General features: G+C 42.6%; 1 non-coding gene across 1 annotated transcript; it reads right to left on the bottom strand.

Annotated features, from left to right (window-relative positions):
* Window positions 1–967: 967 nt before the first annotated feature.
* On the bottom strand, window positions 968–1,074 carry LOC150037530 (small nucleolar RNA R71). Its single transcript, XR_016528841.1, has one exon. It is a non-coding gene; the product is annotated as a small nucleolar RNA R71 (small nucleolar RNA).
* Window positions 1,075–5,601: the final 4,527 nt, after the last annotated feature.

Raw genomic sequence — 5,601 nt, 5'->3', positions numbered from 1 at the left:
CTCAACCCATTCCTCCGCATACTCATTGTATCTTTTGCATTATTAAATCTTTTCTCAATTCCGTTGCATAAACTTTATACCTTAAACAACATACCAACCAATGCATTGATTTATTTGTTATTGCAAAGTTATCAAAAATCACCGTCGCATACTATTTCCTTAGTCCCTGTGTTCGACCCTGGGCTTATCAGGCAACTTAGTAGGGTTTATAGTTGGATCTTGCTAAGAAAACTTGCATGCACAATGCATTTTCCACCATTGCATTCTACACCATTATTTCATCACATTAACCACGTATCAAGTTTTTGACGTCGTTGTCGGGGACTACGACAATATATTGTGCTAATGGTAACTTTCTGATTTTCTTTGCAGACTTTCCGTCTCTGTGCACTACTTCTCCTTAGGTAAGGGAAGAAGCGGGCGTCGTATGAGCGAAGGAGAGCCCATTTACAACCCAGAGATTGAGAGAACTTTTCGAAGAAGAAGAAGAAACAGTCGCCAGCGACAACAAGAAAAAGATCCAAACATGGCGGAGCAATTAGAAAATAGAGCACCAAATGCAAATAATATCATAGCGAATCCTATCCTATTGGCGAACGACCGCAATAGACCCATCCGGGACTATGCGTCGCCCAACCTTAATGATTTCTTACAAGGAATCATGAGGACAGCTCTTGACGAGGTTCGAAATGAAACCTGTGATGCTACAGATGATTCAAATTGTTGGACAGTTTGGCGGTAGGCGTGGCGAGGATCCGCACGCCCACCTCTGGAGTTTTATTGAGATTTGCAACACGTTTGTGTTCCCAAACATCTCCGTTGAGGAGATTCGATTAACACTGTTTCCATTTTCGTTGTGTGACCAGGCACGGAAATGGGCTTATTCTCTCGAACCAAGGGAGATTACATCATGGGAACAAGTAGTTGAGAACTTCATGAAGAAGTACTTCCTCTAACAGAGAACGCCAGAAAGATGAAATTGATCACTAATTTTGAACAGGATATTGACGAATCGCTCAGTGACGCATGGGCGAGGTTTAAGAGGCTGGTAAGAGATTGCCCGCATAACGACTTACCAGATTGTTTACAGATGGAAATTTTCTACCACGGATTGAACCCTGCATCGCAGACGGCTGCCAATGCGGCAGCAGCTAGAGGTCTGCTAGATAAGACATACAATGAGGCCAAGAATATCCTTGATCGCATTTCCAAGAATCATGAAGACTGAAGGAAAAGCGATCAAAGATTGAGCATCAAAGACAGTGACGTGAATAACGGGGCCATTGCATCCCTTTAGAACCAAATGATTGCAATAATGAGTTTGATACAAGGAATCGCAATCAGTAGCCAGGAACGCATAGTGGGCAAGTCAACGCAATCAACCAGACGACCACAAGTTGTGCTACTTGCGGTGAAGGCCATCCAATAGAGGAATGCCCGAGGAACACACAACCAATTTATTTCGTGAAAAATAATCCATTTTCCAATATGTACAACCCCAGGTGGAGAAACCACCCCAACTTCGCGTGGAAAAATCAACAACAAAATTTTCAATCAGTGGCGCAAAAAGAAGGGTCACCAGGATTTTTCCTGCGAACAAACGATCAATCAAAAAACCAAGCCAGCAATTCACAGGCACTGCAGTCATCATCTTTGGAGAGTCTACTGAAGCAATATGTTGAAAAGAATGAAACAGTGCTTCAGAATCAAGCGACGTCCATCCGTAATCTTGAGATTCAGATAGGGCAGATTGCAGGCGAACTCAAGAATAGACTGCATGGGGCACTGCTGAGTTCAACAGAACTCCCGTGCAACCCAGGGGCTACGGGAAAAGAGAAATGTCAAGTTATGACGTTGCAAAGCGAAAAGACTGTGGCGAAAGAGAAGAAGAAGCCTAGGCGGACTGCTCTAATTCTGCTGAAACCAGAGATTGCGTTGACTCAAGGAGAAACAGAAGAAAATGAGGCGATGGAACCGGAGATTATGTCCACTTCGAAGCCGAAAGAATAAGGAAACATGAGAATACAACTGCCACCATTCCCCCAAAGACTCAAAAAGAAGAAAAATGATGAGGTACAGTATCAACACTTCATGGGTATGCTGAAACAGCTGCATATTAACATTCCATTCACTGAATCGATTGAACAAATGCCCAAGTATGTAAAGTTTCTGAAGGATATGGTGACAAAAAAAAGAAGCACTAGTAAGTTTGCAACGGTGGCATTGACGCAAAGTTCAAAATCCATAATTCCACCGAAAATGTGCGACCCTGGAAGTTTCACAATACCCTGGGAGGGTTATACATTGGTCAAGTGTTTGCGATCTCAAGGCCAGCATCAACTTGATGCCCCTTTCAATTTTCAAGCAGTTGAATATGGGGCAGCTGGCGCCCACGATGGTGACTCTCCAATTAGTAGATAGATCCCTTGTGCATCCAGAAGGAAAGGTGAAGGATACTCTAGTTACGATTGACAAATTTATATTACCGGCAGACTTTATCATCCTGGACTACAAAGCGGACAAGGATGTACTCATCATACTGAGACGACCATTTTTATCCACTGGTCGTACTCAGATTGATGTGTACAAAGGAGATATCACACTGAGCGTGAATGAACAGAAGCTCAGGTTTGATATTATCCGAGCCATGAAATATCCTGAAGAAGAAGACCTCAATGAATCCAATGATGAACCAAGTTTGAATGAAGAAGAAAAGTCTGAAGATGAAAATGAAGATGAGGATGCGACTGCATCCATAGTAGCCTGCAATGTGATCACAGAAAAAACAACCAAAGAAGATAAGATGATCGCATCCAAAGAAGACAAGCTGACAACGAGCGAAGAAAGAAAAACAACAAAACCATCCTTGGAACAACCACCAACAATAGAGCTGAAGACCCTTCCAAACCACCTAAAGTATGCTTTTTTTGGGGAAGAATGAAACGCTCCCAGTTATAATCTCCTCTGCACTTAATGAAGATCAAGAAAATGCACTGCTGAGTATCCTGAGAAAGTATGTAAAAGCAATTGGCTGGACGCTCACAGACATTAGAGGAATCAGCCCCGGATACTGCATGCATAGAATTCGTCTCGAGGACAATCAGAAAGGATCAATCGAACATCAACGCAGACTCAACCCTGCGATGAAGGAGGTCGTAAAGAAGAAGATAATCAAGTGGTTAGACGCGGGAATTATCTATCCAATAGCCAACAGCACGTGGGTCACCCCGTGCAATGCTTACCGGAGAAAGGAGGGATGATGGTAGTCCCTAATGCAAATAACGAACTGATACCAATGAGGACCATCACTGGATGGTGGATTTACATGGACTACCGCAAACTGAATGCGGTGACAAAGAAGGATTATTTCCCTTTGCCTTTTATCGACCAAATGCTAGATCGCCTAGCTGGAAATGATTTCTACTGCTTCTTGGATGGATATGTCGGCTATAACCAAATTATGATTGCTCCTAAAGATCAAGAGAAACCACATTCACCTACCCGTATGGAACATTTGTGTTTTGACGCATGCCGTTCGGCCTATGCAATGCGCCGAGTACTTTGTAGAGGTGTATGATGACTATCTTTTCTGAGTATCTCGAAGATTCTATGGAAATTTTCATGGACGACTTCTTAATGTATGGGCAAACATACGAAGTTTATCTCAACAATCTAGAAAAGATATTGATGAGATGTGAAAAGACGAACCTCGTGCTGAATTAGGAGAAATGCCACTTCATGGTGAATGAAGGTATTGTGCTTGGGCATAAAGTCTCCAAGGATGGGCTGGAGGTGGACAAGGCAAAGATTGAGGCGATTGAAAAGCTTCCAACTCCAGCAAATGTGAAGGTTGTCAGGAGCTTCTTAGGACATACTGGCTTTTATAGACACTTTGTGAAAGACTTTTCAAAGATTGCACGACCACTGAGTGTGTTGCTGAGGCAGAAAGAAAGTTTGACTTTGATGACCAATGCCTCAACGTATTCATGATACTGAAGGACACATTAACAACCGCACATGTGTTGATCGCACCAGACTGGACACAACCCTTTGAATTAATGTGTGATGCAAGCGGTTATGCGATGGGAGCAATGTTGGCGTAAAAGAAGAAAATAATTCTACATCCCATCGCATATACGAGTAAAACCTTGAACCCTGCTCAAAAAAATTACACTACTACAGAAAAAGAATTGCGTGCGGTGTTATTTGCGTTGGAAAAATTCAGAGCTTACTTGCTGGGAGCTAAGGTAATTGTTCACACTGACCACTCGGCGATAAAATATTTGATGACAAAGAAAGATGCGAAGCCGGGATTGATTCGGTGGGTTCTCCTCCTCTAAGAATTCAACATGGAAATCATTGATCGCAGGTACGGAGAACTAGATTGTGGACCATTTATCCATTTAGAAAATCCAGAAGTTGACCGTAACCAGTCAGAGGTGAATGCAACTTTCCCAGACGACCAGCTATTTAAGATGAAGAATTACCATGGTACGCGGACGTGGTCAATTTTCTGGTTTGCGAATAATTCCCTAAAGACTACACAGCCCACCAGAAGAGGCGGCTCATACATGAATGCAGATCATATTATTGGGACGAGCCAAATCTTTATAAAAGAGGATCAGACCAAATTTTTTGCCTCTGCATACCAGACGCGGCTCACTAACGCATATTATCACAATGCCATGACTCGCCATATGGAGGACACTTTGGAGGCAAGCACAGCAGCAAAGGTATTACAAAGTGGTTATTTTTGGCCAACATTATTCAAGAACGCAAGAGACTATGTGATGAAATGTGACCAGTGCCAACGCACGGGAAACATTTCATGGAAGCATGCGATGCCCATGAACATCATTTTAGAACTGGAATTATTCGATGTCTGGGGCATAGACTTCATGGGACCATTTCCACCATCGAATGGTCACAAATATATTATGTTAGTCGTCGACTATGTTTCCAAATGGATAGAAGCGGTATCGTGCGTCGCACGCGATGCGGCGGTAGTCTCCAAGTTCTTAAAGAAAAATATTTTCATTTTTTTTGGCACTCCACGTGCCATAATAAGTGATGAGGCTCCCATTTTGTTAATCACATCTTCAATAACTTGTTGCTCAAATATAATATCCTCCATAAGGTGGCCATCGCATACCATCCAAAAACAAATGGTCAAACTAAAGTGTCCAACAGAGAAATCAAGTTGATATTAGAGAAAGTTGTAAAGTCTTCATGAAAAGATTGGGCAACAAAGCTGGACGATGCCTTGTGGGCATATAGAACCGCCTATAAGACACTTATAGGCATGTTCCCGTATGCGCTGGTGTTCGGTAAGGCATGTCATCTACCACTTGAGCTGGAGCATAAAGCACTGTGGGCAGTGAAAAAGCTTAATTTCGACTTAAAGGCTGTAGGGGAAGCAAGGAAACTTCAATTGGTCGACCTTTATGAATGGAGAACATAAGCTTATGAGAATGCCAAAATTTACAAAGAACGCACAAAAAGATGGCATGACAAACAGCTATGCGAGAAGAATCTCCATGTCGGACAAAAGGTCTTACTATTCAATTCGCAGTTGCGGCTCTTTCCCGGTAAATTAAAGTC

This window comes from Benincasa hispida, chromosome 3, assembly GCF_027475165.1.
Source record: "Benincasa hispida cultivar pf3 chromosome 3, pf3_genome.v1.1, whole genome shotgun sequence".
Taxonomy (NCBI): Eukaryota; Viridiplantae; Streptophyta; class Magnoliopsida; order Cucurbitales; family Cucurbitaceae; genus Benincasa; species Benincasa hispida.
This window is presented reverse-complemented; position numbering and strand designations above follow the sequence as displayed.